At 44.8% G+C, this 23,159-nt stretch overlaps 1 protein-coding gene across 1 annotated transcript in view; it reads left to right on the top strand.

The window, feature by feature from the left end:
- The window catches only part of MAP9 (microtubule associated protein 9), a 1,126,417-nt gene that overhangs the window by 200,708 nt on the left and 902,550 nt on the right, over nt 1-23,159 (top strand). The window lies entirely within an intron of this gene.

Genomic DNA, 23,159 nt, shown 5'->3' with positions numbered 1-23,159 from the left:
ATGGAAAGTGGATGCACTATCATTCAGTTGGAGAAACCTCTCGGGGTATGCCTTCCCGCCTCTACCTCTTCTTCCTCGGGTGTTGTTAAAGATCAAGCAGGACAAGCCCAAGTTGATAATTTTACTGGCCTCAAATTGGCCTCGACAGTTTTGATATCCAACACTTAAAAACCTTTCTCAGGAGCCCCCTTGGGTTTTACCTCAGACTCCGAACCTTCTGTCCCAACACCAGGGTCAGGTTCTGCACTCCATGTCAAAACTCTCAGCCTGGCTAATCCAGGGTCTATAATTCATTCTCTCCTACCCAAACAGGTTATGGATGTCATTTTAGAAGCCAGACGTCCTAGCACTAGAAAATCTTATGCAGGAAAATGGAAAAGATTTTGCACCTGGATGCAGGCTCAGGATTCGGATCCTCTTATTCCTAATATTCCTCTGATTTTACTTTATCTGACAGACCTATTACATAAGGGTCTCTCCTTCTCTTCCATAAAGATACATGCCTCTGCTATCTCTGCTCATTATAATACAGACCCTCCGATGTTTTCCCACCAGCTCATGAGACAGTTTCTCAGAGGAGCTAAGAATTTAAGGCCCCCTAGATCTCCACCCATTCCTGCCTGGGATCTCAACTATGTCTTGGAAAAACTCACCTTACCTCCTTTTGAGCCTGCTGCCACATCTGACATCAAGTTTTTATCATGGAAGACAGCCATCCTGTTAGCTCTGACCTCTGCCAGGAGAGTTTCGGAGTTGCAAGCTCTCATGGCTGTGGAACCTTACATTATTTTTCACCAAGACAGGGTGTCTTTAAGGACTAATCCTACTTTCATGCCTAAGGTGGTTTCCAAAGTGGCTTTAAATCAAACTATTCACCTGCCAACTTTTTTCCCCAGTCCTCAAAATAAGGGGGAAAGGATCTTGCATTCCTTAGATGTGCACAGACAACTACGTTTTTACCTGGACAGAACCAAGGACATCAGGAAATCAGAGCAATTGTTTGTTTCTTATGCTTCCAGTTCCCAAGGCAAAGCCATTTCAAAACAGACCATTTCTAAATGGATTGCTCATGGAATCAGATTTTGTTATTCACACCATGGAAAGCAGATCCCAGGGAGTATAAGGACTCACTCTACCAGGGCTGCTGCCACTTCAGCTGCCTTCCTCAGGGGAGTTCCTACCAAAGACATTTTGGAAGCTGCAACTTGGAGTTCAGTGCATACTTTTTCTAAGCACTATAATCTACCTCTCTACTCTAAGTCTAGGGCAGGCTTTGCTTCTGCTGTTTTGCAGGGCCTTTTAGCCGCCCCCTCTGCTTTATGACCACCTCCCTTTTATTCTGCTTTGGGATTCAACCCTACAGTGATGACTGCAACAGTGAAACACGATGAACATAGTACAGTTGTGTACACTTACCATAAATGTAGATGTTCGAGTGTCTTCACTGTTGCAGTCTGGGTTACCCTCCCTCCTGTCCCCTCTTATTTTTTCTTTTGTGTGGTTCCCTTCTTCACCCTTCTTCTGAGGTGTATTTGCAAAAGGGTATGGGGTTATTCTCATTTTGGATCACCTGACATCTGGGGCAAGAAAAACTGGAGAACATGGCATCGGCTGCCAGTTTTGTACTCCTGGTGCACTGACGTCAGAAAGCATGGCTGAGCAGCCGACGCCGGACCCAGACTTTGGGATTCTGGCCGACCAAGGACTGCCTGCCGGCAGGTGAGAACCCTACAGTTATGACTGCAACAGTGAAGACACTCGAACATCTACATTTATGGTAAGTGTACACAACTGTACTTTTCTTATCTTGGGAGTATTCTGACTGATCTACCTGATTCTGAGGAAAAATTTTATGCCATTTCTTTGCTGAGCATTGATTCTCAGGTGGCTCATCATTCTGTAAAGTGCACATATGATGCTGCTGATGCCTCTTCCAGGGCAGCTGCATCAGGGTCTGGGATGAGAAAATACTCAGTTATGTTTGCAGAGTATCCCCGATGATATCAAGTCAAAGCTCCTGGATTCTCCTGTAGATAACCAGAATCTCTTTGACTCTCTTGTGGCTGAGCTGTTTAAGACCTTACAAGACAAGGAGAAAGTCATGCAGGATCTGAACTAGAGCTGTCAAGGGATGTGTCATTCATCCTCATTTGTTCACCCTTCACTTGACTCTTTGGGTGATGGTTTTTTGATTTTTTTACACACCAATTTTCTGAGGACATGCTTTGGGTTTTGCAGGAGACCAGGAACTCCACTACTAGAAAATCCTGTGTCCTAAGTGGAAGAGATTTTCTATTTGTTGTTTCAAGCATGACCTGAACTCTTTTTCTGTGAGTATTTCTACTGTCCTTTCTTATTTGTGTGAGTTGTTCACTTCTGGCATGGCATATTCATCTGTTGTTGTTGGCCATTTCTGCTTGTCTGCCTCTAAATCTGCCACTGTATTCTAGGCTTGAAGTCAAACAATTTTTGAAATGTGTCTTTCATACTAGGCCCCCAAGAAAAAAAAATATTCCTTCTTGGGACCTTAATTTTGAGCTTGAGAAATTGACTGCGTCTGCTTTTGAACCTTTAGTTTCCTCTTCCTTGTGACTTTGCTTGGAAAATTGTACTGTTAGATCCTTTTTCTTCTGGCAGCTCCACCTTCTTTTTTTTCACAAGGATAGGGTGTCTCTTCTTATTAATCCTTATTTTATACCCAAGGTAGTTAGAGATTTGTCCCTGAATCAAACCATTCATCTTCCTTGTTTCCCTCTTCACAGAATGATAGTAAGATGATTCTGGACATCTTGCATTTACATAGACAGCTCAGATATTACCTAGACAAAATAAAATATATCAGAAATCTGAGTAATTGTTTCCTTTCATTCCAATAAATTGGTTTGACTGTATGTATAAGCAAACCATCTTCTCCTGGACTTCTAAGGTAATTTCTTTTTGCTATTCTCTTCATGGCAAGCAGCTTCCTTCTACTGTTTGTGTTGACTCTACCAGGGCTGTGGCTTCTTCTGGTGCTTATTTCAATGGCCTGGATACTAAATCCGTTTTAAAAGCTGCTACTTAGTCCTTTGTACATACATTTACTAAACATTACAAGTTTGGTGTCATTTTTAGAGCCAGAATATGTTTTGTTGGGTCTGTCTTACATGGGTTTCTGGAAAACTGATGTTCTTCGTGTTTCACTGTTGCAGTCATTACATTTGGGTTATCTGCTTGCAGTAGCCCTCAGTCGGCCTGATTAACAAAGTCTTGGGTCCTACGTCGGTTGCTGTCTCTTCTTCCGTGATGTCAGGGGTATAAAATATGCAGCCAACATCATTACATCAGTATTTTTTGCCGTGTGGTGCCCGAAGCAGAAGCAGTTTGCAAGTGCTGGTCAGCCGACTCCTGAAATTTTCGTTTTCGAGTTTCAGAACCGAAGTCTTCAACTAAAAGCTAAGTACTCCATTGGGGAAACTTTTTCTTTCTCTAAACTGATGTCAGTAAAAGTAAATTGCATTTCTTGTGGAAAGCAAATACCTCATAAAGATTTTCATTCGTACTGTATTCCTTGCCTAGGCCCTGACCACGATGTACTTCGCTGTCGGTTTTGTGCCTTATTTAAACCATGAACTATCCGTCGTCGGTATATTTGCGCTTCTAAATTTTTTGGTGATCGGTTCAATTATCCTGATATGTCTTTGGTAAGCCATCCGACTACCGACAGTTCGAAAACATGCAAAGATAAAGACAGAGACAGGCTGCCCAGTTCGCCGGTACTCAGTGAGGTGCTTTTGCAGCCCTTGCTACTTCAGATTTGCAGGCTTCTACTGAGACCCATTTGGAGTCCGGTATGCAGCGAGATGCTTCTACTGTGGAACCTGCGGATGTCTCTACCTTGGATGGGTCCAGAGCCGCTGTGCAGGCACAGGCTTCTGAGGCTGTATTCAGGCCTACTGACTTGCATATTAAACCAGTGCCATCTTCTTCTTCAAGGCCTAAACTGACACCCAGACCACATGGTCAGGCCTCTATGCCTAAAGAACAAATGATAAGAATGACTGAAGAGCTTATTACTTTAATCAGGGGAAGTTCTGAAATTTCTGTTTCCTCTAATGACCAGGATTTACCCTTATCTACCTATGAGGAATCTGATGCTGAGGACTCTATTCCCTCTGCTTCCCCCCCAGAGGATTTCTCTTTTGGTGAAACCTTGCATACTCTCGGGGAGCTTTTTCATTGGGAAAGTCAGGATTTCTCTGATTCTAAAAAGAGGATTAGGGATTTCTTACTCCTGCCCCAGCACAGGCCTTTAGCTATACCTCCTGTACTAGACATTGTTGATGATGCCTTTTCGGAATCTAGCATGGCCCCTGACTCTTTACCTCCTGCTTCCAGAAAACCTGATAGATATTACAGGGTTCCTAACTCTCACAAGTTCCTTTTCAAAAATCCTACTGCGGATCCTGAAACCATTTCACAGGGACCCAAGGGCATTAAAGCTACCACTGCCAAAAATCCTACCCCCTCTGATAGAGACTTCAGGGCACTGGATAGATGGCGTAAGAAGGTATACACTTCTGCAACTTTGGCCATTAGAGCCTTGAATTGCCATTTTCATATGTTAAAGTATTAGCTGCATATTATTGGATTGTTTAAACAGAAAATGATGTTGATTCCTGATTGTGCTGAAAATAAGGATTTACAGGATTTTATGCATTCTGCTGAACAAGTTAGTAAACATACATTGCAGTGTGGTTTTGATTCACTAGAGGCATCTTTCAGGGTTGTGGTAACTGGGTCTGTACTTAGAAGGCATGTTTGGCTTAAGGAGCAGTCCTTGCCAGATCATGTTAAAGCGAAATTACTGGATGCTTCCTTAAATTAGGGCCACCTGTTTGGCAAAAAGGCAGAAGAAGTTCTTAAAAAGATGGAGGAAAAAGCTAAATCTATGCAAACTGTTAAAGACTTTTTACAAGTACAACCTCCAAGATTTAGTAGGCATTGGCCTTCTAAGAATTGGTCCTTTCCTGCCTCTTCCAGACCTTCTCAGTCCAAACTCAGATCCAGCAGAGCACCCAGGCTTCAGTCCCAGGGGACGCACAGGATTAAGCAGTAGGGGCCTACGCTTCCAAATATGGGAGTAATAAAACTCCCCCCCTATGGTAAACTGTCTCAATGACTTATTTTTAAAACTTCCAAGCACTTCTCAACTGGCTGCCCCTTTGGAGGGACAGATTGCACTTCATGCAGAGAACTGGGGACTCATTACCCAGGACAAATGGGTTTTAAATATAGTGTCCCAAGGATACAGATTTCACTTCCACACATCACCAACTCCAAGCGGTTAGCCGGATCTACCTCCAAAGCAGTGGGCAGAGTCCCAAAAGCAAGTACTCTCTCTCTCTTAAGCATAGGGGCTATTCAGTGGGTACCAGAAGAGAAAAAGGGACAGCGTGTCTACTCGAGATTTTTCCTGGTACCCAGAAAAGACAATTCATGATGTCCTATCCTGGACCTGCCTACTCTAAACACCATTTTGGTGATTCCAAAATTCAAGATGCTGACACTTCACCAGTTGCTTCCTATACTAAGCAAAGATGCCTGGTTGGCAACACTAAATTTAAAGGAAGCATACCTGCACATCCCAATCAGAGAATCTTGCAGAAGATACCTATGCTTCAAAGCAGGCTACACGCATCAGTTCTCTGCACTGCCCTTTGGCTTATCTGCTGTGCCCAGGGTATTAATAAAGTGCCTAGCTCCAGTCATTGCATTTTGCAGGCAAAGAAATATTCAAATATACCAATACCTGGATGATTGTCTAATTCAGGCAGAAAACCAGGACATACTTTTGAATCATCTGGCTTTTTTACAGAGGGTGCTAACTTGTCTGGGGTACACCATAAACGAAAATAAATCACACCTGGTACCCTGTCATCAAATTATATTCCTGGGAGCAAGCTTGAATACAACTTCCCAGATGGCTTTCCTCACGCCAGAGAAACAAATTCACTTGATAACCTACTTCAAACAAGTGGTCACAAAAACCCTGCTATCTGCAAGGTAAATACTACAAGCCTTGGGGTTCATGGCCTCCTGCACTCTTCTAATTCCATATGCAAGACTGCATGTGAGGAAACTACAATGGTATCTAAAAAGCGTATGGTGTCAACATTCTCAGGATCTAGAAGCAATGATTCCTATCATTCCTTGTCTACGCCTAGAGTTCCTTTGGTGGGCAGAGGCCCGCCAGCATTCCAAGGGACTACCATTCGCACTACCCCTTGCCACCCAAACCCTAACAACAGACGCATTAGACTATGCATGGGGGGTGCGCATCTGACACAGAAGTGTATTCAGGGCAAATGGAACCCAGTTCAAATACACCTTCACATCAATCATAAAGAAATGTTAGCTGTACAGAATGCTCTGACAGCCTTTAAGGACCACATTCTTCCAGGACAATTAATGGTAAAGATGGACAACACCACTGTTATGTGGTACATAAACAAGCAGGGGGGGGGGGCACACATTCTCACCACCTCTGCAGACTAGCCATGGCATTGTGGAACACAGCCTTGCGCTACCAAGTACATCTACAAGCTCAATTCCTGCCAGGAAAACTAAATACACTGGCAGATGGACTAAGCATAACCCTCATGGACCCACACGAGTGGAAACTGGAACCAAGAATTTTCAACATGTTGACAAGCAAATGGGGGAGCCCAGATGTAGACCTGTTTGTCTCCCCCCAGAACTATCAATTGGAAAACGTTTGTGCAAGGACTCCCCATAGACAAGGTTGGAAAGTGGATGCTCTGTTCTTCAGCGGGAAAAAAACTATCAGTTTATGCCTTTCCTCCTCTGCCTCTCCTCTCCAAAGTACTACTAAAGATCAAACAAGACAAACCAAGGTTGATTTTGATTGCACCAGCCTGCCAATGCCAACACTGGTACCCCCTCCTGCGCAGTGTGTCACTGTAGCCCCATGGCACCTGCCTCAGACTCCTACCCTGCTGTCTCAGCAAGAGAACCAGATTCTGCACCCTCAGCTTCAAACACCGAACCTAGCAGCCTGGCTAATTACCTAAGCTCTCCTTTACCATCCCTCAGTAAACCAGTGATGGATGTCATTTTAGAGGCAAGGAGGCCTAGTACTAGAAAATCTTATGCTGAAAAATGGAAAAGATTCTGTGCCTGGAACCAATCTCAAGGGATGAGCACAGCAGTGCCCAATGTACTTCAGATTTTACAATACGTAACTGAGATGCTTCACAAGGTCCTGTCTTTTTCCTCAATAAAAATTCATGCCTCGGCCATTTAAGCTCATTATAACACAGAACCTCCCATCTTCTCTCTTCCACTGCTCAAGCAGTTCCTCAGAGGGGCCAAAAATTTAAGACCACCCAGGAGAGCTCCAACTCCAGCCTCGGACCTTAACTTTGTTTTGGAGAAACTCACCTTTCCTCCATTTGAGCCAGCTGCTACTGCAGATTTAAAATTCCTTTCTTGGAAAACAGCTTCCTTTTTAGCCATCACTTCAGCAAGAAGGGTATTTGAATTACAGGCCCTTATGGCAGTGGAGCCTTTCATCATCTTTCATGCAGACAGGGTGTCCCTTTGGACCAATCTCTCTTTCATGCCAAAGGTGGTATCCAGTGTGGCCTTTAATCAGTCCATTCATTTGCCTACCTTCTTTCCTAATCCACAGAACAAAGGGGAACAGATACTGCACTCCTTAGATGTGCACAGACAACTTAGATTCTACTTGGACAGGTCTAACCCTCAAAGGAAATCTGAACAACTGCTGGTGGCATTTGCTGCAGGGACTGAGGGGAAGGGCATTTCAAAGTGAACCATCTCCTAATGGATAGGCCATTGCATTCATTTCTGCTATAAGCACCATGGAAAACCTATTCCATAGGGGATCAGATCCCACTCAACCAGGGCTGCATCTACCTCTACTGCCTTTCTCAGAGGTGTACCTACCTGGGACATCCTAGAAGCTGCTACCTGGAGTTCTGTACATACTTTCACCAAGCATTACCATTTGCCAATTTTCTCTAAATCCAGAGCTGGCTTTGCCACTGCAGTTTTGCAGGGCTTTATAGCTAGTCCTAATGCTATCTAAATTCCTCCTCCCATCCTTAGCTTTGGGAATCTACCCATATGTAATGACTGCAACAGTGAAACATGAAGAACATAGTACAGTTGTGTATACGTACCATAAATGTAGGTGCTCGAGTGTATTCACTGTTGCAGTCCTGGTTACCCTCCCTCCAGCCCCCTGACGTCGTTTGGCTATACCTCTTCTCTCCTTTTCAATGCTTATAAGCTTTTTCGTGTATGTGCTTTTTTGTTTGAGGTATAACCTTGTATATTTATAGATTTAATTGCTTCCCATTAGGGGGGCACCTGACATGGGGCAAGAAAAACTGATGTAATGACGTCGGCTGCATGTTTTATACCCCTGCCGACCTGACGTCACGGAAGAAGAGACAGCAACCGATGTAGGACCCAAGACTTTGTTAATCAGGCTGACAGAGGGCTACTGCAAGCAGATAACCCAAATGTAATGACTGCAACAGTGAATACACTCTAACATCTACATTTATGGTAGGTGTACACAACTGTTCTTTCTGTGTCTTCTTCCTCCCATCCTCTCCAGTAGCTATTGTACTCTTCCCATTTGTGAAGAATACTGCAACAATGATAAAGAAGGATATAATTCAGTTGAGCATGATCTTGTCATAACACTAGACCACTGCTGCAGTGTTCTGCCCCCCCCCCCCCCCCCAGTTTTCTGTTTCCTTTCTGCTGGCTGAGAGGTCTCTGTTTTTTATTCTCTTTCTGGATGCACATGATCAACATGTTCCCTCTTGTGTTGTTGTGGTTCTTCTGTGGCAGTTCATTTCTGAGGACTAGGCAGTCATATGTCACTTACATACCTTACACCTTGGACGTAGGACATATGTCTGATGTATGGCACTTGAAAGGAGATAAAGGCTTTGCCATGCTGGACAGATGTTTGGCTGCTCTCAGCAGAATATCCCATCTGTAAAGACTACTGCAGCACAGAAAAGTAAGACAGCTACTGTCATGGTAAGATCTTACAGAACTGTTCTTTACTGTGAAAGATTATGAAGAGAGAGATTAGTTCTTACCAGATTAGTAGTTTATAGAAGAGGTGAGTAATGATAATGCATGAGGAAGTTGTTTGATTTGATTTCCCATGGGATTTAGAGAAGGGATTAGGTAGAAGTGACATAGGTTTGGCTGCTGACCTTTGAATTTAATGATACGACAGAATGGGAATGGGGATGGTGAAAGCATACAAATATTAGTGTAATTAGATGGAGTGTTATGGGGCTAGACCACATCTACAATCCCTTTTTCCCATTTTTTGCACAATGGGGTCAGGGTGTCACTTTAACAGTGACAATCACATAGAACCAAGGTTTACACTGCCAGGTGGCAAGTCCTGCCACGGTAGTTCTTCCACGCCACACACTTACATGCATACTCACATCTATGGCCAATTTCAAATGTCCACTCAACCTACTGCACGTCTGTGGAATGTAGAAGGAACACAGGGGGCATGTAGACTCTGCAGAGAAGGCACCCCAGCTGAGAATCAAACTGGGGAACCACTTGTTTTGAGGTGACACCCACATAGTAAAAAAATAAAAAAAAACAGTTGGTGATTCAGTAAGCTGTGCTGCCTGACCAAACTGAGCAGGTAAAAGGGCTGTTCAGGATAAATTCAGAGTACAAATTACTTTTCTCCAAAATGACAAATTAAGGAGACAGTGAGAGAGATGTAGCAGGGGGAAAATAATACACAGACAGTTGCCTTTAAATAAAATTGAGCAAATTAGTGTAATTGCAGGGTTAGCAAGAGTCAGTGACCCTTTGCTGAGAAGTAACATGGAAGAAAAGGAGGGGGTACTTGCAATTAGGACTATGTAATTGAAAGCATGTACTTTAAAGGAAGTCCCTTTCCAGCAGGGCAGCTGTGGGTTTTAACAACAGTACAATAAAGATATTAGAAATGCACAGAAGCATTTCTTACTTAGTTAAATTGAGCTTCAGCTTGTAAAACTTAGCTATTGCACAGGTGCTCCATAGGCTTGAGATGCAGTCAGAGAGTTTCATGGGTGGGAGAGGAACCGAGTTCTGCTACAGAATTGCTAAACTGAGCTCCAGCATTTGCTTGTGCTGGTGGAAAAGAAGGACAGTGCCTTGACAATGCCTTGAATACAGCCCAGTAGACTCCAGTTCAAGTAAAAGGTAGAATGGGTGTGCCGTTTTGGGAGAGGGATGGTGGTTCTCATGTGGTTAAGCCAGAGCTCATGTGATGGTCTGTTATGCAGCTAAAGGCAGCAATGAGAGGATGTGGCCATGGCTGTTCAACTGTAGTGGTGGTAGCCCATGTTGGCACATGCTGGTGACCAGATGTGTTGACTGAGTAGCATTAAGTAGTCTTCACAGTGATGTCAGTGCTGTCATTGCCTGGATGCAGGCATATGCACGAAGCACTCTCATGACTGCTTGGATAACAGCTTTTTAGAATCTTGATGGTCAGTATACAGATGGTCAAAAATGCTAAAAAAGGAATTAGCTGCAACATGTAAAAGTTGGCCACTACATAGGAGTTCCATGATAGGCAGTCAGAGTTTCCCCAACTGTGATAGGATACTGTGTTACTCTACAGTTTCATTCACTTGTGTTCCAATATGTGAAAGTTAGCTACTGGTGAAAATTTTCAGGGTCTTGAGAGGTAGTCAGAGAGTTTCCACTGCTAGAATAGGGCACCGAGTTGTGCTATAGTTTAGCTAAATTGTGCTCCGGTTTGTAAAAGTTGGCCAGTGCATAGGAGTTCCAAAACCCAAGAGTCAGTCAGATAGTTTTTCCAGCTGGGAATGGAAATTAAGTTGTGCTGCGGTCAAGTCAAACACAAGTCAAACAAAGCACAATACTAAAAGTATTGGTAACAAGTTATGCAATCCAAATATTAATATGCAATCAACTAAATGAGCATTTACTGTAGAGGTTGGTTACTGGCATCTTCTTTCCAAAAGTCACAAAAATCATGAAAAGACCAAAAATGAAACCCACATAGAACCTGAAACTGAAAAAGGAGAGATGCGAAGGTCAGAATGCAGTCCTTGGTGAGCCTTTAAGGAAGACCAGCTCTTCCATATTTTCAGTACTATCCTAAATCCTGTTTTCGAGAGCTTAGTTTATTAGAAAAAGATCTGCATCAACTTTCATTAGTTTTAACATACCAAAAATTATGTTTAACTAAGGCGCTGAGCCTCTCACATGCCAGGTCAAACTTTTTAGACTCACACTTTTACTATGAGAGCTTCTGTCTTGTCATTTGTTGTATATGCTAGCATTTTGCATTTATATTCTTAATAATTTAATCTCTATTTATTTATTGATTGATTGATTGACATTTGTTAACTAGGTTAGTCCAGCTGAGCCAGGGGCCCACTTTCAGCGGAGACCTGAGGAGAAAAGTTCTAGAAACATTACACATTAATACAATAGTTGAAAACAAAAGAAATGATAAATTATTACAATAGCTGAAAAATGTTACAAGCTGTTACTGTAGTTCTAACACTCTCTATCCCCGGGATTCATGAAGCTCGGCGCAAGGCCGGCGTAAGGGCTGCGCCGGCGGTGCAGTGAATAGCCCGAGTAGCCATATGCATATTAATGAGAGTGCACCGCAACCACAGACACGTGCGTAGTGTACATGAGCGAGCCCAAGTAGGATGCGTCCGGAGGCGTGGCTAAGCCGGCATGCGGTGAGCAACCTAATGTGCTGACTGCCACGGTCCGCCCATAATAGTAATGGCAGCAGCCAGGGCCCGTGCAGAATGAAACGCACGTAGAGTATGCAACATAGTACCCGTCCCAACTAAACGGAGAAGCAAATACAACCCACGAAGGCTTAAGTGTACCCGTCCAAGGAGCAAAGGATACGCATGAGACCGTGTTTGTTCCGCAATGCACCGTCAGTGGTTATACTCAGAGAAGGTGTACAGCAGCATGTCAGCGCGCCGCACCGACATAGGAGTAGCGACTAAGGTCACCACCTGTCCCACTTTGCGAGGGCAGTCCTCTATGGGCAGTTGTGTCCCGAAATAAAATATTAAAAATGGCAAATGTGCTAAGATTGTAGGACATAATGATATCCCGTATTTAATGTAATGGTAGCATGAATTGGTTATTTCTGGAACTGAAATACCTAAATGACACAAGAAACAGAATAAGCAACCAAACTGCCACAACAATAAGCTTTTATTTAGGCAAACAAGTGAAGTTCTATGCTATATAGTGACCGTGTGTATGTGTCGGCCTGTAAACACAGATGTGAGTCCCGAAATATCCCACCTTGGCAACTGGAAAAGGTGGCAACCCCAGTAGCGACATGGGCATGGTCACCAGGGTTACCAGCTGTCCCAATGTGCCGTGGACAGTCCCTCATTGGACAGTTGTGTCCCTGCAAAACTCGAAAATATGGAAAATGACCTGAGATTCCCTGCCAAAAATATTCCCCATAATATACATGTAATAGTAGCATAAAACATATAATTTGTATATGAAACACATACATGGCATAAGAAACTGAATAAGGAACCCAAATGCTAACAGAATAAGCGTATATTATGGCAAACAAGTAAAGTCCTGTCAACTCCACTTACTGTGGGTATGTGTTGTCCTGCAAAATCCGATGTTCCCACAAAACATGTCCCACTATGGTCATTGGAAAAGGTGCCAACCATAATGGTCACAAGCAGTAGTGACAGTACATAGCCGGGTAGCTGTGTTGACATAACAACAGGAAGGAACCAAGATACCGTAAACACAGGCAAACATGTGCATAGCAGCATATCCCACACCCAGCAACGTCTCTGTCGCATACACTGGATGGAGTATGTTGAAGTGTAATATCCAGAAGCAGAACCCATGCATTCAGATGTAATACACAATAGCCTCATTGTAGCATGTAAGTCCCACCCATGTACACCTGTGCACCCAAACCTGCTAGCATCCGTGTGCAGCTATACACCTACACACAATGTGCATACCAGAAATGTGGTAAGATGTTTGTGTTAGGCAGTGCCACGCGGGCAACATTATCACAGGTCACCAACCCAACTCAGTTACAGAGATGGAAATGGCTGCATGTGAATGTGTCTGCAGAATGTGAACATCCCGCATGTGGTATGTACCCGCCCACACCATATAGGTTTGCATACGACGGTGCACATAACTGTACACATGTGGACAAGTCGGGTTGTTGAACCACCGCATCGATGATTAGCTATGCAGAGAAGTCGAACACATATAGCGGAACACGTGCCTACCAAACAGGACGCCCTAACAGGGTGCTAAAGGCAAAGAAGGGAAGGTGGGACATCACATGTGGAGAGTAGCGCCGGACGGCCAAATACACACGGTCAAGGTAAAGGACGGAACAACATGCATATGGCCGGATGGATGTTGTCCGAGAAATATATATAGAAACACATATGAAGTGCAAGTTTAGACTCGAAATACTATATAATGCATTGAATTGTACCGCATAATATGGCAGTAGAACTGATCATGCATGTAATTGGTGAAGCTAAGCTGTAGTGTGATGGAATTCTGACCCTGTCAGTAACCAGTACAGCAGGCTTATGTCTCTCAGCATTAATTATCTGCTGGGTGACAGAAAATAAATGTATGTACATGCATAACATCACCCCTTCCCTGAGGAGGATGGCCTTGTGAGCTCTATCGAAGATAAGAGTACAACTCCTTACCAGAGAGACAAAGCAACGATTAAGAAATGAACTGACTACTGTATCGAACAGTCCAGGGTCCTTGAAACAGCTACAATCACAGAAGGACACTGTAATTGACCAGGTGCCTTGCAAGGCTGTGTTATTCTCATGGGAAAACATTTAATAAGCATTACCTTAACACTGTTGTAGGAATACAATCTTGTGGACTATAGTGATGTAAATGCCCTGTGACTGACCACATCAGTAATGTGTGCATAAGATGATAGTATACACAATGCTCATACAGCTGTAACATGTATAGAGTAAAACAAAAGTCTAAACTTGTACTGCATAGTTCTTTGCCTCCTGCTGCACAGTAGTAAAACGTCATTAATCTCAGCTTCCTGTGTTATTGACTGTCAGTTTGAAAAGACGAATGAGTGTTACAGTTTGATTTAAACAACGTAATTGACAGATGTGTATGTTCTAGCATGGGAATATGTCAAGCCAACCATCACAATGTCCATGTGTACCACATACAAACAGCCAGTAACACGCAGTAGTAGTGCATGAAGGCATACACGACTGTGGGAATAGTACAGGACACATGGCACATGCCAAGTGCAGATGTATGACACAAACCCCAGGATGGGTGTCCCTGCAAAGAGGAACATGTGCCAACCACACCTCCCACAGATGTACCGGCAATAAAAACACATGGCAAACACACAGAAACACTACCGTCCAACACACGACTGCAATGGAGCCTGGTCAGACACCAACATGAAGCATGCACAAACAGGGACTTGTGTAATGTTTGCCTTAACACCCCCCCATAGGCCAAAGAGGAATAGAAAGAACATATGCATGTAATGTTGTGAAGGATGTGTGGTAGTCCTCAGTATCACAGTGTTAGGGACACAGATACACTGTCATCAACTGTGACATATGTGCACTATACACAGCATACCTGCATGTAATACAGAGGACAATAATGTGCCACAGAAATATACACTGGATAAAGAGGATAGGGGATAGCCAAGTGTAAATGTGACAAACTATGAATATAGGTTCATAGGTCCATAGGTACAGGGTAGGCCATCGTCCCAGGTTCAGCCATAACACTACACCATAGTTAGGATGACTTTGGCAACCTTCTGTGCTTCAGATAAAATACTCATGATATTGCTGTACCTCCGTCAAGCAGTGATAATGATGTAATCCCTGGCCTATACCTGCAATTCTCCATCCAATGGACAACATACCCGCGAACAAGGCTATGAAGGATCTCGGTCTCACATGTACTGTGATGTAGATCCACAGCATTGTGAGTGTCTGGGTGATATATGTGTCACTCAAACACATCCCATTAATGACCATGACAAGGTTCATGTCACCTGCCCTAGTGGTTCTGAGGGATGCAGATACAGTAGGTGAAGCATACACATGACATATGGGTTGACATGGCCTCGTATGTCAGGCACAGGTCAACACTAAACAGCAGGTATGTGACTTAATGGGGCAGGGGTCCTACAAGTGGGGCAGCATTACAAAGTGATGTCATCCTGCATCTGTACGACAATTAACCTATGAGGGCTTCCCAGCTGCTGTAGGTGTATGGTCAGATACAGTCTGAATGGGGCAATGTAGTAAATCATAGGTGTAGCACGAATGGGTACAAGGAGACAATGACCTAGCCTGATGTAGATGTGAATCCCTGCACAAACAGGTGGGCAATGTAGAAGTCCCACAGAACCACGATAGCAACGTGTGTTGAATGAATGGTGACCGACAAACTCTGTCCCCTGATCCCTGGTAATCACCCCTGTGCTGAGTGGACAGCCACCTATATGCTGGACAGGGGTGTCCTAGTACTTCGACAGGTATGATGTTGCATTACTTAGCATTTAGCTGTGGGCCATGTCCCTGACGCAGATATGCATATCTGGGAGGCCCTTCAAGGATATCTGTGTCAGATGTCCGTCCCACTATGGCACCTGTTTTGCTGTCATCTACAAACAATGTTGCCCATAACACCCTGTGTGTGCCTGTACCGTGGAAATGTAGATGTATGACAGGAGTGGACCCACGGAAGGGCCCCATGGGACACCACATGCGACAGGCAGTAGGTCTGACATGCTGCCAGCAAGTATGACCATGTGGGTTGTGTCACATAGACAGTTTACAACACATTCTGTGATGTACGTGTTCACATCCCAGCCAATGGGTTCATCAACGATACCTGAGGGGGGTAATGTGGTGAAGGCCTTTGCCAGGTCGAGGTAGGCTGTATGGACTGCAACACCCCCATCAATGGCCTCGGTGACTGTCCCGAAAATGTCAACCATGCTTTAAAGGCATGAACCGCCCCTGAACAAGACAAACCATGTTGGATGCAAAGTATGTAAGTCCCCTATGCATTCATGTACGAGCCGCAGTATGATCCCTCCCCATGTCTTTGCAGATAGGTCTCCTCATGGTAATGGGACAGTAATAACCAGGCTCAGTGGAGGCATTGGCCCTGTGACGTGGGACAACCGTTGCCATGCGACACAACCTGGGTACCTTACCTGAGGTGAGGCTACAAAGAAATAGCTGTCCTAACTGTAGGTCTAATTCCTCAATGAGATAGTGGAGTACACAGTGGGGTCACCAGCTGGTCTCATGGATGCTATGTCCACTACCCTGGAGAGCATGTCCCACCTGTGTGTCACAGAACATTTGGTGACCCCAAACCGCTGGTACAGACATCTCCTCATGTGTGGGGGAGGTGTGGAGATGTCCTCACTGGACTTGTCAGCCTGTATGTTGGCAATGTGTGTATGTTGAGTAAACTCCACCTCTTTGTGAACCCAGTCAGAGCATATGTGGGAGTGACCTCCCAGGTGTTGAGCATAGCAACTGAAGGTGGTATGATTGTCAGCCAGGTCCATGTAGGTATATCTGTGGAATGTGCCCTGGACCATGGCATGACAGTGTGTAACTCTACACATATGATGACCAAGGGTGTCATACCTCACAAGGTGTCTGCTCCACCTTGTAGTAGCCACCTCGTGTTGTACATCCTGTGTATGGCTGGGGTACACCACACTGGATGCTTGGCATTGGTACAATGAACCACAGTTGGGTAAGTGAATGCCTGGTTCATGCAGTCCTGTAGGTACTGGTAGATGGCAAATGTGATTGATGCAGTGGCTGCAGTACTGTCGACCACTGGCTCAGGGTCCTTAAAGGAGACCACAGTAGTGTGCAGATTTGTGTAGTCTGCCTCTGAGCAAGCAATGTGTATGGTAACTGGCAACACTCACAGCAACGGATGCCAATAGCAGAAGCCAATGTCCAAATAACATAGATTAACTTCTGCATGACAATATGTCTTATCATACATGTATTGACACGTGTCTGCTAATTACAATTGCAAATGGCCGGTAAGACTGGCCTAAAGTTCCCGTGATTTACACAGTCTGGAGGTGTTGTTCCGATAATAAAGTGGCAATACCTCCCAATCGTGACCTCTGGGTATTAAAGTGGTTGTTAACCTGCAACATTGGATGTACGCCATTGGGCTCTGGTGTCGGAAAACATGGTTCCTGTACCACTACACAGTATGGGTAGTCAAGCAGACATCCGCGATTGTTGAACACACAGCATCAGTGAAACCCACTGCTCACAAGGACACAGTCCGACAAGCTCTACACTTTACATATGCACAGTGGTGTCCATTGTAGGACCCAAAAATTGTCTAAAGACAAGAATGATGCCTTATTTCAACGCCTACATGAACTCATTGTCGTCTATGTTAGAAACCTGGGAGGAAACTCCCAGATATGCTCAGAACTAGTTCAAAATGATGTGAAGATTACTGATCCTACAGACATTGCCAACATACTGGCTGACAGGTTCAGTGCAAACTTCTCCCCCCCGGCCCCCCCAAAAGGAGAGATATCTATACCAAGCGATTGCACGCCCCCAAACATCTCCAACGCCCAAGTGAGAACTGCTCTCCAAAGCAAAAACACAGCATCCATGGGACCTGATGGTGTCCCCGGCTGTGTGCTCCACGAACTCAACGAGGAATTAAACCCACAGCTAGGACAGCTGTTTAATCATAGTCTTACCTCTGGATACGCATCCAGGAGTGGCGCACTGCAACTGTGGTCCCACTTCACAAAGGTGGTGCCTCCACCGACCCTGGAAATTACCGCCCATTAGCTTGACAAGCCTTATCTGCAAAGCCATGGAGAGGATCATAATGGACCTCATAAATAAAGACATAGGAATTTGCAGACTTTGGATCCATCCCAGTTTGGCTTTGTCAAAGGCAGATCATGCCTTCTAAACTTGGTTGACTTTTTCAAACAGTCACCAAAGCCATTGATGAGGAAAGGCAGTCCATACAGCCTACCTCGATCTGGCGAGGCCTTCGATACAATACCCCACTCGGGTATCATTGAAAAACTCATCAGCTTAAATGTTAACCCATACATCACAAGATGGGTTGCAAACTGGCTGAGTGACAGAACCCACAGGGTCAGAGTTGCTGGCGCCATGTCAGACTCAAAGCCTGTCACAAGTGGTGTACCACAGGGCTCAGTCCTGGGCCCACTCTTGTTTGGCATCTACTTTTCCGGTACAAGCAAACACAGGTGGGTTATGGCTGACAAAGTTTGCAGATGACTGCAAACTGGGCGCCATAGTAGAAAACACATCTGACACAGATATCCTTCAGAAGGGTCTCACAGAAACGGATAACTGGTGCCAGAGCCATGGCCTAAAGTTAAATGCCAAAAATGCATAGTCATACCCTTCGGGAAAACAAGGTTACCCCTAGCTACCAAATAGGTGGCAATCCACTGAGCACAGAAGAAGTTATCAGGGACCTGGGGACCCAGGTTGATAGTAGTCTGTCATTCGACACCCATGTAGCTAAAGTAGTTAGGAAGACCTTCTACATTGCCCACCTTATCATGAAGGGATTCTCATCTAGATCAAGGGAGGTCATAGTCTCCCTATACTCATCACTCATCAGACCAATGATTGAGTACAATGCCCCATTCGGAATGTATCTGACCCGACACTTGCAGCAGCTGGAGAGGCCACAAAAGTTCCTCACCAAAAGGATAAAGGGTCTCAAACATCTGTCCTATGCTGCCCGACTGAAAGAACTCCAGCTCTATTCAGTCGCCAGCTTGCTCAGAGGTGACCTTTGCCTAACATACAAGGCCATGTCAAACCCAGATTTGATGAATATGCTTCACCTCAAAAAATCTAGATCCGTCAGAGCCACAAGGGCGGGAGACTTAAACCTCGACACGGCTATTAATAGGACGTGCTGGAGGGATAGATTCATCACGCAAAGACTCCCTATGCTGTGGAATAAAATCCCGGTATATGTGAGGCAGAGCACCTCGCTGGCCTTGTTCAAGAGAAATCTTGACCAATGGATGGGAGATCGCAGATATACCCCAGGGATTACCTCAGTGTCACTGCTCAACAGAGGCACAGCAAAATAATGGGTATAGTTCCCCATACTAAAGGGGTGGCGTAAGCCACAAAACTATGGGCTAGGCTTGTAAATGCCCTCGGGCAGATAGCCTAGTATGAACCTATGAACCTATGAACAGGTACACATATGCACCGCAAGCGTGTTTAATGTTGATGATAGTTGTCCATGAAATGCAGCACAGATGCACAGAAATACCCAGGGTACCGGGTTCATAGAACTGCGTCCACATCACAGTCCCGCACACATGAAGGATGTGTAATGGGTACTGTCGATTGTTGCAGTCAAGGGATTCTGGGTATGTAGACTCTGTGCTCGGTGTTGTTTCGCAGGCAATCCTTTGTCCCGCCCCGTGGGAGGGATGTGTGCATAGCACCTGCCTTACTCTCCGCTAATAATGCAAACCATCCACCGGAGAATGCTAAATGCAGGTGTGAAATGTGTACAGCCCTATACTAGTGTCCAGTAGGCAATTGTCATGGATGGACAACCGTATGGCCAAGATGGCACCCACAACTGCAAACCCGGGGAAATTACACAGCCGCGGTAAGGCATAACACAGGAAATACACATAGGGACTACAGTTGACATTCCACATACAAAGTCGGACCGTGCCAACACCGGGCGTACACAGCACTCAATCTGCCAGCAACAGAATGAGGAGCACCCGCTACCATACAGCGGAACAGATGTGCGACCTGTGGAACACATACTAATGGTACACCCACAACGTCAAGTAGGATATGTAAACTATGGCATTCCCACCTATGAAGACAACATGGTTAAATGAATACATAGGTGATCAACTTGTTCCGGTGGTGTTATGTTGAAAATACAGTGACGGATATGTCCCATTGGGATGTCTGAGGTTTATATGAAGCAGTTGCTAACCAGCATCTTTGGATGTATGACATTTGTTCACAGTACTAAATCACCTGGTTACGTAGCACCATGTAGAATGGGTAGTCAAACAGACATCCGCGATTGGGGAACATACACCAGCAGTGAAAAGCACTGGCCAGGTGGACACAGTCCAGCAACATCTAACCTGACATGCACATTGGTGTCCATTGTAGGACCCAAAAATTCCAATCTTTGAATGCCTGCTAGCTTCCTGCATTACCCACGTGAACTCATTGTCGTCACCACGTCACAGGTACACATATGCACCGCAAGCGTGTTCAATGTTGATGATAGCTGTCCATGAAATGCAGCACATATGCACAGAAATACCCAGGGTACCGGGTCCATAGAACTGCGTCCACATCACAGTCCCGCACACATGAAGGATGTGTAATGGGTACTGTCGACTGTTGCAGTCAAGGGAGTCTGGGTATGTAGAATCTGGCCTCGGTGTTGTTTCGCAGGCAAACCTTTGTCCCGCCCGTGGGAGGGATGTGCGTAGCACCTGCCTTACTCTCCGCTAATAATGCAAACCATCTACCGGAGAATGCTAAATGCAGGTGTGAAATGTGTACAGGCCTATACTAGTGTCCAGTAGGCAATTCTCATGGATGGACAAGCGTACGACCAAGATGGCACCCACAACTGTAGACCCGGTGGAACTACACAGCCGTGGTAAGGCATAACACAGCAAATATACATAGGGACTACGGTTGACATTCCCCATACAAAGTTGGACCGCCATGCAAACACCGGCGTACCACAATCTGCCAGCAACACAATGGGGGAGCACTCGCTACCATACTGTGGAACAGATGGGCGACCTGTGCAACACAAAGTAATGGCACACCAACAATGTCAACTGGGATATGTAAACTATGGCGTTCCCACCTATGAAGACAACATGCTTCAATGAAGACATAGGGGATCTACATGTTCCGGTGGTGTTATGTTGCAATTACAGTGACGGATATGTCCTATTGGGACGTCTGAGTTTCATTTGAAGCAGTTGCTAACCTGCATCTTTGGATGTACACCATCTGTTCACAGCTGTAAATCACCTGGTTACGTAGCACCAGGAAGAATGGGTAGTCAAACAGACATCCGCGATTGGGGAACATACAGCAGCAGTCAAAAGCACTGGCCAGTTGGACACAGTCCAGCAACATCTAACTTTACATATGCACATTGGTGTCCATTGAAGGACCCTAAAATACCTTTTCACATAACTCACTCCAGACGCGTTTAACAACAGACGATGCTATAGCCGTGGCTATGGCACAGTTAGACATATGCACCACCAGCGTGTTTAAGGCTGATGACAAGTGTTCATGAAACGCAGGACATATGAACAGAAATACCCAGATCGACGTGTCCATACATGTAAGGCCCACATCCCAGTCCCTTACGCATGAAGGATGTGTAATGGGTACTGTCGAGGGTTGCAGCCATGGGATCTTGGGTATGCAGAAATGGGGCTTTGTGTTGTCTGGCAGATAATCCGTTGTCCTGCCCCGTGGGAGGGATGTGCATAGTACCTGCCTTACTCACCACTACTAATGCAAAGCATCCACCGTAGAATGCTAAATGCTGGTGTGAAATGTGTACAGCCCTATACCAGTGTCCAGTAGGCAATTCACATGGATGGACAAGTGTATGACCAAGATGGCACCCATAACTGCAAACCCGGTAGAATTACACTGCCGCAGTAAGGCATTACACAGGTAATACACATAGGGACTACACTTGACATTCCCCATACAAAAAACACAGACAACCAGCTGAAGAAGTCCAAAGCAAAGACGAGGTACTGTAGACACCGTCAGCGACCACTCAGAGCCCACCAGGAATTAAATGCAGTCACCATAGTTTAATGAAGCTCTTTTCGTCTGCTTCATAAGCAGACTTATTCAGAATACATACAATGCAGTCCAACCTACTACATTTAAAACCCTTAATTGGTCATTAAATTAGATGTGCTAAGTATTTATTAAATGCCTTAAAGGCAAACAAGCAAACAAACTTTACTTGGGTTACAGATTCCACACAGTGAGTACATCAGACATTGCTTGTATGGTTACATTCTTCATAGAAAAATAGAAATATATGTATATATATGAAAGAAGAACCAACATAATGTTTTCCAAATGTCTGACTGTTTAAGCTACATATATATGTTCTACGGATTGTGCCAATATATTAAAAGAACTACAGACACCTAGTAATATAAATGAACCATAATATATAGAGATAAACCGTATGATTATGACTAATGTAAAATAGACCAACGAAATGTAAAGATTCACAATGTGGTAAAGTAAATATTCATTTAGAAGGTTAGTTAAAGAAATCAATTCAGACATCCTTGTCAAAATACTAACACAAGGCCAGCGAGGTGCTTGGCCTCACATGTACTGGGATGTTGTTCCACAGCATAGTGAGTGTCTGGGTGATGAATCTGTCCCACCAGCACGTTCTATTAATGACAGTGTGAAGGTGTACGTCACCTGCCCTTGTGGTTCTGAGGGATCTAAATTCTTTAGGTGAAGCATAGTCATCAGATCTGGGTTCGACATGGCCTTGTATGCCAGGCACAGGTCACCTCTGGGCAAGTGGTATGCGACTGTATACAGCTGGAATTCTTTCAGTCGGTCAGCATAACACATATTCCTGAGACCCTGCATCTGTTTGTCGATGAACTGTTGGGGCCTGTCCAGCTGCTGCAGGTGTCGGGTCAGATACATTCTGAACGGGCATTGTACCCAATCATAGGTCTAATGAGTGATGAGTACAAGGGGACAATGACCTCCCCTGATCTAGATGTGAATCCCTTCATGATGATGTGGGCAATGTTGAAGGTCTACCTAACTACGTTAGCAACGTGTGTGTCGAACGAACGGTTAACAACAACCCGGGTCCCCAGATCCCTGGTAACTCCCTCTGTGCTCAGTGGATTGCCACCTATATGGTAGCTAGGGGTAACCTTG

The sequence above is a fragment of the Protopterus annectens genome, chromosome 2.part1 (genome assembly GCF_019279795.1).
Source record: "Protopterus annectens isolate FY-2018-M chromosome 2.part1, PAN1.0, whole genome shotgun sequence".
NCBI classification, from domain to species: Eukaryota; Metazoa; Chordata; order Ceratodontiformes; family Protopteridae; genus Protopterus; species Protopterus annectens.
This window is presented reverse-complemented; position numbering and strand designations above follow the sequence as displayed.